The sequence below is a fragment of the Myotis myotis genome, unplaced genomic scaffold, assembly GCF_014108235.1.
Source record: "Myotis myotis isolate mMyoMyo1 unplaced genomic scaffold, mMyoMyo1.p scaffold_m19_p_1, whole genome shotgun sequence".
In the NCBI taxonomy this organism is placed as follows: Eukaryota; Metazoa; Chordata; class Mammalia; order Chiroptera; family Vespertilionidae; genus Myotis; species Myotis myotis.
In genome coordinates, this window is record NW_023416313.1 from 15,952,757 (window position 1) to 15,968,470 (window position 15,714).

The 15,714-nt window shown below is 37.3% G+C and overlaps 1 protein-coding gene across 6 annotated transcripts in view; it reads left to right on the forward strand.

The window, feature by feature from the left end:
* The window catches only part of STIM2 (stromal interaction molecule 2), a 145,326-nt gene that overhangs the window by 40,081 nt on the left and 89,531 nt on the right, over nt 1–15,714 (forward strand). Inside the window, exon 1 of one of the 6 annotated variants that reach the window (XM_036330780.1) lies at nt 7,123–7,141. The exons of 4 other annotated variants lie outside the window; for them this stretch is intronic. The gene's annotated coding sequence lies outside the window, so the exon portion shown is untranslated. Of the gene's footprint in view, nt 1–7,122; nt 7,142–15,199; nt 15,363–15,714 lie in introns of those variants that run through there. One more of the 6 variants, XM_036330775.1, reaches the window with a different exon arrangement.

Genomic DNA, 15,714 nt, shown 5'->3' on the forward strand with positions numbered 1-15,714 from the left:
GTGGATAGAGCGCTGGCCTGCGGACTGAGAGGTCCCAGGTTCGATTCCTGTCAAGGGCATGTACCTGGGTTGCGGGCACATCCCCAGTAGGAGATGTGCAGGAGGCAGCTGATCGATGTTTCTCTCTCATTGATGTTTCTAACTCTCTCTCTCTCTCCCTTCTTCTCTGTAAAAAATCAATAATATATATATATATATATATATATATATATATATATATATATGGTAAAGTTTAGTAAACAGTAAAAGGATTAGCAGGTTAGGGAATTGCCTTGAGCCACCACTATCTCAACAATTGGTGCTTAGCTTCAGCCTTCTGCGTTCCTTGGTGCACTGACAGTATTGGCAAATGGTGGCTTGCCACAGAATAGCTATATAGTAGGGGCCCTTATTCAGGGAGCTCCATTGTTCTCTTTATTCAATGTGTTTGTCTGTAAACTGGCTCAGGTTTGGGAATTTATTGAGGGGACTTGACTGTGTCTCAGTAATTCAAGTTAGTCTTCTCTTCACTTGACCTAGAACTCTTGCTTATTTAGATCAAGTAAGAATTTAGTAGACAGCCATCTGTTTCTCTTCTAGAGGCACCATGATTAACTAGCAAATGCCACAGGTCTCTGTGGTTTGGACTGCTCTGATTACTGTTTTCTCTCTGCTTTTGGTTATGGTGACCATTGGTGAATAAATACTGCCAGTTGCCCCCTGTCTCACCAGGATCCAATTATTCCCATTGTATTTAAGGATCCCAGTTGAGCATATTAAGCCCGAGCTTATCCTCTTGTTTCCCAACTTTATCCAGCACAGTCACCAGTGAATCTCAAATAGTTGAATAGTTGCTAGTTTGACAATGTTCTAAGATATCAATTGCATGTTTGCCCACAACCTTGCTTTTTACAGGTATTTGATTAGGAGTAGTCAGTGGTTATATTTTGTATATCTCTGTTGCAGTATCATGCCATGAACTACAAGTGCCTTCTTTACTGGAAGTGAAGTGATTAGCACTTTTAAATCTAATCAGAGTAGAGAACCTATTTCAGACACCACTTCAGAAAACTCATCCTTAAAGTTATTTCCCCTTAGAACTACACTTGGTATCCAAATCAGTATTAGTCAGGACTCTTTAGAGAAATAGAACAAGTATATATGTACACACACACACACAGATTTCTTTTAAGAAATAGCCTAAGGAGATTGTGGGGGCTAGACAGCTTGAAGTTTGTAGGGCAGGCTGACATGTCACCTTGACCACCATCATTATCAAGAAATAGAACTACCAAAATCTTCACAAAAACTCCCTTCCTTTATGTTCACCTTCAATGATAAATTACTGCCGAAGGTGTCATTACTTTTGTGGCATTATTTCCTTTCTTTTTACTTTTACCATTTTTGTATGTATACCTAAATGTTATTTAATTTTGTCTTGAACTATATATTAAAAGAATCATTGTAAGTACTTTAAAAATATTTTTATTGATTTCAGAGAGGAAGAGAGAGGAAGAGAGAGATAGAAACATCAATGATGAGAGACAATCATTAATTGGCTGCCTCCTGCACGCCGCCCACTGGGGACCAAGCCTGCAACTCGGCATGTAACTGAGAATGGAACTATGATTCCATTGCCCCCACTCCCCTGTATTGATCAGCTTTCAGAGTAATGAGTTGGTGCTCAAGCAATCTACAGAAGACACCAATGAGGTGTCCCTCCCCTGTTATTTTCTGTGAATCATTTTGAATTTGTGGATTTTAAAAAAAAGGTATGATATGCTTTCCAATGACATTTCCTTTAAAATTACACTTTCTACCTGTGGGTATTTAGAAATATAATTGATTTTTGTATATTGGTCTATTAAAATGCAGCGGCCTTACTAAATTCTTGTTTTAGTTACATTTATTTTTAGATTTTTATCCTCTGCAGATGGCATTTTTTTATTCTATTTTTCAAGACTTTATTCCTTTCATTTCTTTCTTTACTGTAGTAGTATAGAACTCTAGGACTATTTGAATAGAAGTGAAATAATACAACCCTCCTCTGGTTTCTCACCTCAGAGGCTGTGTTTTTAATATCTTACTATTAAGAATGTGGTTTGCTATAGTTTCTTTTATTAGATTAAGGATGTTTCTTTATATATTTGCATTTCGTCATGTCTTATTGTCTGATTTTATGGAATGCTATTCTGCATATTCCCCATGATCATATGAGTTTTCTACCTTTAATCTGTTTATGAATTACATGAATTGATTTTCTAATGTTGAACCAATCTTCCATTTCTATAATAAACTCAACTTTGTCGCCATGTAGTTTGTTGAATTTAATTTGCTAATATTTTCAGATTTTTACATGTATGTTCACTAGTGAGGTTGGCTTTATAATTTTCATTTTTAGTTCTCTTTTCTTAACTTTGGTACTAGTGTTAAGCTAGTACCAAAATAAAACGAGTTGAGGAAGTTTCTTCTTTCTATTCTCTGTAAAAGTTTGTGTTAAGAGTGGAATTCCCTTTTTCTTGATTATTACTAGAATTCACTAATAAATCCATCTGGGCTTGGAATTTTCTTTGTGGGAAAATTTCCCAGATGATTTGTATTTTAGTTCTTTGAAGAATGTAAAGTAAAAGTAATATCTTCCTGTGATGACAAGCTACTAGTTTTAAATGAAAAATTCAGTTGCTGATTAATTTTTACTGAATGGTTTGAGTAAAAGTTCATTTGTCTTTATTTTCTGAGCTATATCCTACATACTTTTTGTAAATAATTACAAATTATATTGAATACAATTGTAAATTATGTTGAACACAATTACAATTTTTAAAAATAGCTTATCTATTATACAGGGTGGGGCAAAAGTAGGTTTTCAGTTGTGAGTATGGGGAATACAGTTTATTCTTGTATTATTTATTAACTATTGTATTATTTTCCTATGAATAACTATAAACTTTTGCCTTTGTATTGTTTTAATACATTTATCTAAATTTATGTTTTAAGCTTCTTCAGTTTGTGAGATTTCCTAATAATGAATATATAAGGAATGTTTAGAGGACTTTGAGTTAGGAATCCGGGTTTAACTTCTGGCTCTACCAGTCACTATCTTGGGTATATCTCTTACGTTCTGGGCCTCAAATTTGTCATTTGTAAAAAGAGTATCTACTTACATAGTTTTCAGGATGATAAACTGAGAAGTGCTTTATAAACCGTAAACTATATAAATGAAAGGTTTTTAAAGATAGTGAAAGTTAGTTAGTTAGAAGGAACCTTTGAGATCTGTTTGAGCCCCTTCATTTTATAGAAAATAGAAGCTACTAGTGTATTGTGTATACAGTGCTGACTGCACAACCCAGACTTCCTGCTTCCCAAATCACTGGGCTTTTTCTGTTTTGCCTTTGTTCAAATTAAATACTAGGTATTTGAGAGAAACTGTGACTCTTTAGAAACATAGCTGAGTGTATCATTCCCAAGAGGTTAGGTATAAAGGTACATGTGACTTTAGGGAGAAAAAGGAATTTTAAGACATTGGTTTCTTCAGTTACCAGTAATTAAAACTGCTGTCCAAGTAGTTATTGAAATTTTTTTTTCCAGAATTTAGACAAAGAGAGACTTGTTATACTTTTCAGGGATTAAAATTCATCTAATACTGTAAGAAGTAAGACCATGTGTGGTTGCTGCATAGCTTTGTACTTGAAATCAAGTTGAAAAAATTTTCTTTAAAAACCATTGCTTCAGTATAATTTTATTTATTTTTTAAATATATTTTATTGATTTTTTACAGAGAGGAAGGGAGAGGGATAGAGAGTTAGAAACATCAATGAGAGAGAAACATCGATCAGCTGCCTCTTGCACACCTCCCACTGAGGATGTGCCCGCAGCCAAGGTACATGCCCTTGACCGGAATCGAACCCGGGACCCTTCAGTCCGCAGGCTGACGCTCTATCCACTGAGCCAAACCAGTTAGGGCGCTTCAGTATAATTTTAGAAAAATTTTACCTTTCATTTAACATGAAAACTCTTTAAGTAATAGTGTTTATAAAAAGTAGTTCCTTGAAATCTAATTTGTTTATTTAATTTTTTATTTTCTCTAGTCTTATTTTTTTCTAAATATAGAAAAAATTGTTTCCTTCAAGTTTTTAAGTTGATACCACTAATGGAAAGGCTTGTTATTATTTGAGCTTTGAAAATTCAGTATATGTATAGTATTTGTGGTGTCTTGTCCCCAGGAGGGGATTTCTTTTCTCTCTCTGTCACTGCTGCAGTATACTGGAGATCTCAGCCTGTACCCCACTCTTTACTCCAGCATTGCTTCCTCACCCCCTTCCTCTCCCTAAGGTACAGTACATATTTCAGTTGTTAGTCCTTATCTCCAGTTCTGTTGTCTACTCTCATTTAAGAATTTCCTCTTAACTTCCTTTCTTACCCTTCCTCTCCTAGGAAGTTTGTTTCTTGTGAAATGATGAGACACATAGGGACACATTAAAGGGAGGAATCCAGGTTTGCTGAGGCAATTTAAAAATCCCAAACATCTTTGTAGAAAATATGTATCCCATATTTTAGATGAATTTGTAAAGTTTACTTAAGTCATTTTAATACCACTTGTATTTTTTAGAGGTAATTCCTTCAAATGCTACATTTGTGAATAATTACTTTGAATAAAATATTTCTAAGAACTGAGGCTGTTTTTATTTTGTTTAAATACTAATTTCTATGAGGATTCAATAAAGATTTATTTAAAGTTAATTATAATTTTGTTAACTTAAAATTAAAGATCAGATTTAATGTTACGTTAGCTGTTGTAGAGGCTTGTGACATTTTCTTTCTTTGTTCTTTTTATTGAATCCAGGTAGGGAAGGGCGGGGGGGAAGAGAGAAAGAGAGAGAGAGAGAGAGAGAGAGAGAGAGAGAGAGAGAGAGAGAGAGAGAGAGAGATACATCAATTGGTTGCCTCCTGTACATGCCCCAACTGGGGATTGAACCTGCAACCTAGGTATGTGCCCTGACCAGAAATCGAACCCACGACATTTTGGTGCATGGAATGATGCTCCAACCAACTGAGCCACGCTGTGTCATTACAGATACTCCTTAACTTACAATAGGGTATGTCCCAATAAACTCATTGCAGATTGAAAATTTTGTAAGTAAAAAATGCATTTAATATACCTAACCTACCAAACTTCATAGCTTTGTCTAATTTACCTTTAACATCATCAGAACACTTACATTAGCCTATAGTTGGACAATTAAGTTTCATCTCAAGAGTAATTGCCTTCCTCTTCTGACCAGAAGCAGTAGACATGGGTGTTTTGTAGACGTGATGAATGTGAAAACACAAAACACAATATCCAGAAAATGCAGAAAAACAGTACACTGTAGAGTTACCCTTGTGATCGTGTGGCTGACTGGGAACTGGGTTTGCTGCCTCTGCCCAGCATCACATGAGACTATCATTCTGCCTATAGCTGGCCCAGGAGAAGATCAAAATTTGAAATACAGGTTCTACTGAATGTGTATTGCTTTTGTATCATCATAAAGTCAAAAATTGTAAGTCAGACCATCAAGTCAGGCATTGTCTGTGCATGTATTCCCATCACAAAGGTGGAGCTTGTACCCACCATAGAGTAGGTTTAATTGCTTTATATAATAAACTAGATGCCCGGTGCACAAAAATTTGTGCACTCAGGGTGGGGGGGTGGAGGGGGTCCCTCAGCCCGGCTTATGCCCTCTTGCAGTCTGGGACCCCTTGGAGGATGTCCACCCACTCCCAGGAGGGATCGGGCCCAAGCTGGCAGTCAGACATCCCTCTGGCAGCCAGGCAGCCCTTGGGGGATGTCCACTTGCCAGCGGGGAGCAGGCCTAAGCTGCAGTTGGACATCCTTAGCGCTGCTGAGGAGATGGGAGAGGCTCCCACCACCACCGCTGTACTGGCAGCCATCAGCCTAGTTTGTGGCTGAGCAGAGCTCCCCCTATGGGAGCGCACTGATCACCAGGGGGCAACTCCTGCATTGAGCCCCTTCCCCCTGGTGGTCAGTGTGTGTCATAGTGACCAGTCATTCCCAGTTGTTCTGCTGTTAGGGTCAGTTTGCGTATTACCCTTTTATTATATAGGATAGAGGCCTGGTGCATGGGTGGGGGCCGGCTGGTTTGCCCTGAAGGGTGTCCCGGATCAGGGTGGGGGTCCCACTGGCGTGCCTGGCCAGCCTTGGTGAGGGGCTGATGGCTGTTTACAGGCTGATCACACCGCCTTCAGGGTGGGGGTCTCCACTGGGGTGCCTGGCCAGCCTGGGTGAGGGCCTGATGGCTGTTTATAGGCTGGTCAAGCCCCCCCCCCCCCAAGTGGGGACTCTCACCCCATGGAGGTTTGGCCAGCCTGGGTGAGGGGCTGATGGCTGTTTTCAGGCTGGCCACACCCCCTTTAGGGTGGGGGGTCCCCACTGGGGTGCCTGGCCAGTCTGGGTGAGGGGCTGAGGGCCGTTTTTAGGCTGGCCAAGCCCCCTCTGCAACGGAAGCTCCCAGCCTCTCCTTTTTTTCTTTTTTTTCTTTTTTATTCTGGGATTTATTTACCTTCTATAATTGAAACTTTGTAGCCTTGAGAGGAGCTCAGAGCCAGCCAGTGCGGGTGGGAGTGAAGCTTGGCTTCCTCCATCGCCAGGGGCAACCCACTCCTGTCTGCTCCAGCTCCGTGGCCACAGCTGGCTGATATCTGGGGTTTATTTACCTTCCATAATTGAAACTTTGTTGCTTTGAGTGGAGCTCAGAGCCGGCCGCAGCAGTTGGGAAGCTTGGCTTCCTCCATCATTGGGGCAACCAAGCCTCCCACTTGCTCCAGCTCTGTGGCTGCTGGCCGCCATCTTGGTTGGGTTAATTTGCATATAACTACTCTGATTGGCTGGTGGGCGTGGCTTAAGGCATAGCGAAGGTATGGCAATTTGCATGTTTGTCTTTTATTAGTGTAGATGTTATTTTGTTGCTGTTTTTAGGTTCTGTGGGTGTTATTAGCTGCACCTACAGTTCTATAGGTATTTTAGAACTATATATATATTTTTTTACTTATATTTTTTTCATTGCTCTAACTAGGAACACATGACGGTGAGTATTTTATGCTAATTTTGCAGCTGAGGAAACTAAGAACCAAAGATGTTATGAGGTTTGCTGAAGATTACATGGTTAGTAAATAATGGAATTGATATTTGAGCTCAGGTCTAACCCCAGTTGATGGTGGTTTGATTATTTAGGGAGAATGTGGGTTGATGGATAAACAGTTACTTGCAATTATGGTAGTTATGCACAAAGTGACCTAGGAATGGAGAATAGGAAATATCTGTTAGGAAGGTTTTATAAAGGTGAATCACTGGAGAAGTGATTCTTCAGGGATCATCAGAATGGGCCTTGTATTTTGTGCTGCGCAGTTTGGGCTTTATCCTTTGGAGGATTGGGAGGTACTGAAGTACTTCTTTAGGAGGGATGATGTGACCAGCTTCATATTCTAAAAAGATATGGCGGCCATAAAAGGGGATAAATTTGTAGTGTGGTGGTACTCACGATAGGGAGACCATTACAGGAAAGCTGTGGGAGAAGTGATGATAGCAGTGGTGGAGATAAGGAGAAAAGGGAATTGGATTTGAGCTTTTAATAATTAGACAGTATACAGATGTTCTCACTTATTTCCCTTCCTTGTCAAAAATACTGAGATCTCAAGGTTTATCTTTAGAAGACAGAGTCAGTTCTGATCATGCTCTTAATTGCTAAGAGTTTAGCCACATTTAGTATAGAAATTATATTTTTAGTTACAAAGCCATTGAACTTTAGATGGAAGTGAAATATATGCCTGGATTATGCTAATAATGTAAATAAGACTTTTCAGTAACACAGGCACATATTTCAGGAAGGAAAGCTAATATTACTTAAAATGACCAGCACTGTTGTATAAATGACTTCTTTCATTCCATTCTGGATCATTCTAAATAATTTCTTAGAAATTTCTGATTGAGTTCTGCAGGCAGAAAGAATGCAGTAATTGTCAGTCTTTTTGACAACATGCCCTCCTAGGCAAATTTCTGCCTATTTGATGCCACCCTGCATCTTGTCTTTTCCTTGTATCCTGAGCTGGAAGGGAGCTATTGCAGTGTTCCAATTTGTCATGTGGTAGGTGGAGTTTTTTGGATTATCTGTAAGAACAGCCTTCCTGTTGTTAATGAGGTCAAAAAAAGTTTATAATAATAAGAGTTTAGTTTTTAATATCTAATCAATCAGAAATTTCATTTTTATATCTAGATGTATCTTTCTCTAAAAAGACAAAATGCCAAGGAAAATGATATTTATCTTTATGTTTGAGAGAACTGAGGATATTTGCAGGGGAGTGATTATAATAAGTGGCCATGGATTTTGAAGGTAGAGCCAACAGATTTCCTGAGCTCAGATAGGATGTGTAAGAGAGTGTAGTCAAGAATGACCTTAGAGTTTTTCACTCTGAGCAGTTATAAGTATGGAGTTAAGTGCGTGGTACTTTGTCACATTCGATGGTTTGGTAATATTTTGTTGCTTGTTTCATATAAAAAAAGTAGAAGTTTCAGGCCCCGGCCGGGTAGCTCAGTTGGTTAGAGCATCATCCCAATATGCCATGGTGTGGGTTCCAACCCTGGTCAGGGCACATGAAAGAATCAACCAATGAATGCATAAATAAGTGGAATAACAAATTGATGTGTGTGTGTTTTTTTCTCTCCTTCCACTCTCTCAAATCAGTAAATCCAAAAAAGACAAAAGTTTCTAGTATAATTTAGCTAGGTAAATGTAAATGTAAATCAGCTTAATTTATGACCACTCATTACATTTTTATATTGATGCACTCATTCAGTAAATACTTATTGAGTGCTTGCTATGTTCTAGGCCAGTGGTTGCCAACCTTTCGGACGTCATGGACCACCAGTGGTCCACAGACCACCAGTTGGCGACCACTGTTCTAGGCAGTCTAGGTGATGGGAATATAGCACTGAACAAAACTCATGGTTAAATCAATAGCTTACATTGGTTTTAGTTCAAATTGAGAAATGATATTTTGGAAAATTTATGAAATAAAAGGGAATATTATATTTCAATCAATGAATATATTTGTATTGAGCTGCTAAATAACTAGTTCAGTTAAGATATATATTAGGCCAGTTTTATATCTTTAGTGCTCTTTCTCCAGGAACTTACATTATCACACAGTTATTTTTAGGTCACAATTATTTAAAATAATTTAAAGTATTAATGGCTTATTCTAAAACAATAAGATTAAGTTTAAGGGTTAATGAATTAGAATTTATTTTATATTTATGGAACATATGAGAAAAATCTTTTTCTTTACTGGACATGATACCTCATTTGGACCAGAAATGATATTCTGCCAGTTATTTTCCTAAGTTTACATCCATCCTAAATGGAAAAAGTTACACTATTTTTAAGAATATACAGAAAACATTGCACATGTTTTGGTATAATTTTATGGCCAATTCATGAGTTCCATGAGTTTTGAACAGTGGCAGAGTTGTTGGAATAAATTTATATACATTCCTAAAGAGAATTATTTGAATCTGAAGGAGAATTTTAATTTGTGTGTGTATTTTTGATATATTTAACTCATATTAACTAATAATTCCATTACTTTTAGTGTTATCATCAGTAAAATAGGGTGTTTAGAGAGAGAGAGAACACCTAAAAGTTGATGACAATAAATCGTTCCTACTGAAGAGCTGAAGTAAATACTGTCAGAAAAATGACATTATTCAGGAGTATTTTGGTTTACCATACTTATTATAAATAGTATTTGCTACATATTAGACATCTCCAGTAACCTCTGGGTAACTCTGAACTTCCTTCACTGTTAACTTACATATTTTAAAGCAGAAACAGGTGCTATAATCACATGATGTGAAAAATCATGTGAAAAGGATAGAAAAGACTATATTGGAGAATGAAGTTAATGATCCTCAGAGTTTGGTGTCAATTCTTTCATAAACTATTAAAGGGATGCTTTGCTTGATTCTGCTTTTTGCTTGAAGGCCTTTTGCAGGTTGCTAATAAGTACTGACATTTTCAGTTTCTCTCTGCTGTTTTGGATATATTAAAGAGGCTATTTTTTTTTTTTTAAATTCTAGGAAGCTATTTTCTTTAAAATTCAGAGACACCATTATAATATTTTCTGATTTGGTGTTTTAATTATCAAAAAAGATTTCAATAAGCTTTGTTAACTACATTACTTTGGAATCCTGTGTGTTGAAAGTTGAATTTGCAAAACTTTAATAGAGGATTTTTATGAGACTTTTCCCTCCCCAAACAAAGACAAACCAAAGCAAACTAGTGCCTGTTTTTGAATGTTACATAGTATATATAGGAAAAAGGATTGGCTGGCTGTTTCTTTTTACATTTACATTATATAGGTGGTTCCCAACTTAGAAGTATTTGATTTACAAATGTCCTAAACATCAAGTCTGGTTGTGACCATTATCACATTGCACATATGCCTGACTCACCCTGCTTCCATCCAGTGAAGCATAGCTTTGTGATTTTTTTCTGTTATTATGTAACAAATGGTACATGGACTGGGAATTACTCCTTTTTGTTGCTGAGACCAAATTGGAGGGACAATGAACTCTGCTTCCCAGCTGGAAACACGAATTTTGTTTTCCCTTAGAAAGTTAAGAATTTCCTAAAATAATTATTTGAACAAATAAGCACATAGCAAAACTTACATCTGAATGAGCCTTTTGTTTTTCAAAATAGTAATCTTTGGAGATAATATACTTGCAGTAAGTACTGCTTTTAATAAACCTGCTTTTAGGTAGAATTTCTTGTTTGGAATTTGCTTTCAGAAATTCTCTTTAAAAAGATACTGATTTTAGAGAGGGAGGAAGGGGGAGAGACAGAGAAACATCGATTGGTTAGGTCACATATGTGCCCTAATGGGATCGAACCTGCAACCTAGGTATGTGCCCTGACTGGGAATCGAACCCGTGACCTTCTGTTGCCTGGGACGATGCTCCAACCAACTGAGCCACATCAGCCAGGGCTTGGGCATATTTTAAACAGGGAAGTCTGATTCTTTAGCTAGATTGTGGGATATAGGAGAATATTAAGTTCTTTGCATTTGTACAGACCTGGGTTGAATTTCAACCAATGAATAACCAGTTGTTTAACCCTGGGAAAATTACTACCTATGAGAATCTTGGTTTATTCATCATGAGAAGCAGCACCATGATCCTAAAGGTACAGTGTGTTGAGAGACATTTAGATAACCAAGTAAACCACCTGATATATAATAGTTACCCAATAATGCTCTCTTCCTTCTTTCTTCTCTTTGTATTTTAGGGGTATTTGGTTTTGGAATCAGCCACAAGATATTTAGAGTTAAGTTTAATTAAAAACATTATATTTTTGATATCTGTTAAGGTAATAGTAATATAATGGAAAGGTTAGACTTAAATTTCAGGAGATATAGCATTGAATTCCTACTGTGCCATTTATTAGTTAATTCCTACTTTACCTTTACCTTCAGCACTTTACCTTTCTGGGTAATTATAATAGGCTATCTTTTGGGTGTTGCTTATTGTGCTCCAAATATGTGCTACATACTACGTTAGGTGATGCATAGTTTAATTCTGTAACAGTCTTGCAAGGCTGCTATTAAATAGCTTTACTGAGGTTATACAATAAGTGACAGGAAGAGGTCTTTTCATTAAAGGTCTTTTCTTCCCACTATAGACTTCTGTTATCTGTCAAATTGGGATATTAATGTCATTTTATGTAATTGTTAAGTTCTTGCACGGAGAGAAATGTGTAACAGTGTCATGCTCTTGAATCAGTGCCTGGCAGTAGCAACAACATTCTCCTTATATCAATACTTGTATTGATATAGGTGGGATAATATTAATGATCTTTGTTCATTATAGCTTTTTTCTTTTTTGATTATAGTTTGTTTTGTGGTAATATGTATAATGGAATTAACTATTTTAAGTGTACAACTCAGTGGCATTAAATACATTCACATTGTTATAGTTGTTACTCTGAATTATCATATTATTCCCTCCAAATTAAAAATAAGCAAAACTATTCCATTACTCTGTGCACATAATGTTGCTAATCAAAATGTTAGTGGTATGAGGTACTGTCTCAGAAGAGTCCTGGATTCTTAGAATCCTGATTCCTTGTTAATTTGGTCAGGTTGCTCCCAGTTGCGCATGTCAGTAAGATCTTTGCAGAGAAGTTGGGAATTGCTTCTGTGATTCTATGTGTGTGTGTGTATGCCCAAATTCTTCTTTTTTTGTTTAAAATATTTTTTATTAAGTTTTTATAGCATCCTGGGAAACCAGGACCCAGTAAATAATTGTATTCATGAACCTGTTTACTTTTTTTTGGTACCTAGTCAACAGTATTTTATCACATATGACAGATGCAACAATGTTATAAACATATTGATATCTAGGAGTTTATAGTATAAAACACAATGGAAAAAATTTGACAGCTTTCAATAAATATAGAGATAAATACAGCCACATAAATATTCCTCTATTTACATACATTGAAATGTTATGCCCAGAATTCAAGATCCCCAAGAAACCATGCCAGGGAGTCAGTCCGATGCAAAAGCAGAAGGTCCTTTATTGAGTTAGCTAACCCGACCCGGGCCTCCAGTCGACGCAGCGACCGGAAACCGAGTGAGACCCTTGTGAAAATCAGGGCTTTAATAGTGAGGGGAGGGGAGCTGGCTGTGGCCCTGCCGATTGGCCAGGCGCAAGTTGGGTCTTGTTACACAGGATGTGGTCATCTCTATGGCGCGCACATCCCTTGCTTGTCATTGGTTAGTTCAAAGAAATCCTGGGCGTGGCCAGCAGGGGCCTGGGCTCGGGAAGAAGGCACTTTTCTGAGCACATGGCCTCTGCCCCAACATGGAGGATCCAGGGTAAGATGGAGGGCGTAGCCCTCGCCCTTTCAGAAGGAACATATTGGTTAACCATGCATTTATAAACGAAGATATTTTTTGGATAGAGGAATGTGTTGGTAAATGAATTGCATATCACAATAGTATTGAGACAGAGGCATTACCTTCTGTCTTCTACTAGTACCTTTAATGAGGCTCTTTGGGAAGACCAGCAGGAACTTCTTCAAGTGGCAAGGACGTTATGCTTTGTGTGGGTAGGGGAATCAGTGGGAATGAGATGTTTAGAAGATGGTAAATTGAAAAATGTCCCTGGGAAGTGGGAAGGGACCTAAGCAATTGAGTTTGTATTGGACAGTCTATTTAAAACATTTGGAATGTATAGTTAAACTTAGCAGTTTTTTAAAAGTATGTTTTGATTTTAGAGAAAAAGGAAGGGAGAGGGGGAGAGAGAAACATCAGTGAAACATCCATTGGTTGCCTCCTGCATGCCTGAGACCCAGGCATGTGGCCTGACCAGGAATTGAACCAGTGACCTCTTGGTGCATGGGTCTTCTCCTAACCACTGAGCCACACCAACCAGGCAAAATTAGCAGTTTTTTAGGGAAATTTTTAGCTACAAATAGGGGAAACTTCTTTCTTTTCACAAGAGTACAGACTGATTAATAGATACTTTTTAATACGAATGATTAAAGAGATTCAAACCTTAAAGAGGCTATCATCAGACAAGCGGTTTCAAAGTAAAGGCCTTCATTTTTTGTTCAGTATAATACTTTCTCTCTGTTACTTTTGCCATAAATAGATACTTTTATAGTAGTTTACTTTTGTAGCCTTCTATTGGTAAGGTCTGCCTCCTTTAACTGTTGAAATTTTCAAAAGTTTGAGTTAATATTAGGGATTCTAGAGTCCTCTAGATGTGCTTTTTTATAGCATCCAGTTATAGCATTGGATATGCTAGTTACAACTTTCCCTTTCTCATTTGTTCTGCCACATAATGTGCTCTCAATAAATGTTACCATATGTTAGATGTCGACTATATACCAGGTAATGTCATAGATAATGGGTTGAAGTTCACTTCTTAAAGTATGCAGCAGCCTGTATTATTTATTAGATTTTTTGAGAAATAGTCATTAGTCAAACTATATACTAGCTGTTGGTGGTATGCTAGACATTGAGAATAAAAGGGAATAAAACAGCCTCTGCCCTAGAGAGGATATCAGAAGAGAAAGAAGACTTTTTTTTAGTTTGAATTGCATTGTTGGTTATTGAAAACTGACACCAAAGAATTATCTCTGAAGATTTTAGAAAAAAATTTGCTTTCAGAATATTCAGATTGGAGTATTTTATTTGATAAATGCTTGAACTATTAATGGAAGTAATAAACACAAATGATATTTTTTTTAAAATGTTCTCTCAGTAGTAATAATTAAGAAAATCCTAATCATGAGACTCATAAATAGTTTTCAGTGTGTAAGCTATGTTCTTGGCAGTATATGATATTGCTCATTGTTAATGGGCTACAGTCATTGGTCTGTGATTAACAGTCAGCTGAATCCCCTTCTTTTGATCTTTTTTGCATGAAATTTGCTGACCTTAATGGTATTGTAGGAAGGACTGGATTTACTTTTTCAGCTTCATTTATTTCTTGAGCTATTATCTTCTTGGGGTTCTGAACTGTATCTCCTACATATAATAATTGATTGTGATGAAAAAGCATAGAATGTGGTATAAATATATATCCCTCTAGTGAAGACTAAATGGAATCACATTTGACACATTTTTAAACTCGATGTTGTTTGATCTGGCTCAGCTAAATAGAAGAGAAATGTATCTTTGTTTCACCTGCACTTTTTGGCCCCAAAATGTCAGTAAAACTTGTCTCCTTTTGCTACATTCAGTTGTCACTTCAGCTTGACCTTTTCTTTCTATCCTCACTGCCAGATTACAGTTTATATTATGTTACTTTCTGTCGGGTTGGTTGGGATGAAGGCATTGTTGGGAACAAACATTTAATTTAAAGTGACTATATGGGAAAGTTTTTGAATTGAAAGCACGACACAAAATATAAGTTGAAATTTCTCTCTGTTACTTTTATTATCATGTTACAGTCATATTTAAAAATCGTGAGTAGCGTCTTTTAGACTCCTCTTTCTGAGGTTTATTGTGTCTCCCTGACAGATAGCCCCAGGCTATCTTTCCTGATTTATGCCTTACTACTCCTCCACCTGTCACTTACTAGTGTTTTCTTCCTTTTAGGAATACTAGTGGCATAGCAGAGGACAGTTCTTTGTTAAGTCGGACTGGCCATAAAAGGGAATAAAACAGCTTCTGCCCTAAAGTGCATATCAGAAGTGAAAGAAGACTTTTTAAAGTTTGAATTGGGTTGTTGGTTGTTGAAAACAGGGTCAGTTAACTTAACATCCTTGGCCTTCCCACCCCTCCACTAAATGCCAGAAGCAGCAGCTGGAGGAGAGGTGAGCAGGAGGAAGAAGGGAGGAGCACTAAGTAGCACTCTCAATTGAGAACCAACACAAAATATAAGCCAGCCTACTCTTTATGGATCCCAGAGCTTATGTTTTTGTTGTTGTTCTGCTTTCTCTTTTTCTAACCCCCCCACATATTTCTCTTTTCTAATGCCACTCAAAATGCAGTTACTTGTATGTAAAAGTCAGGTATGATTACTTATCAGATGTGGTAATCTATAATAATAAAAGCATAATATGCCAATTAGACCAGACAGCCAAACAACCTTCCGGATGTCCTTTTGGATGAAGCCACCGCGGCGGGGGCCAAGAGCAGTTAGGGGTGATCAGGCAGGCAGGAAAG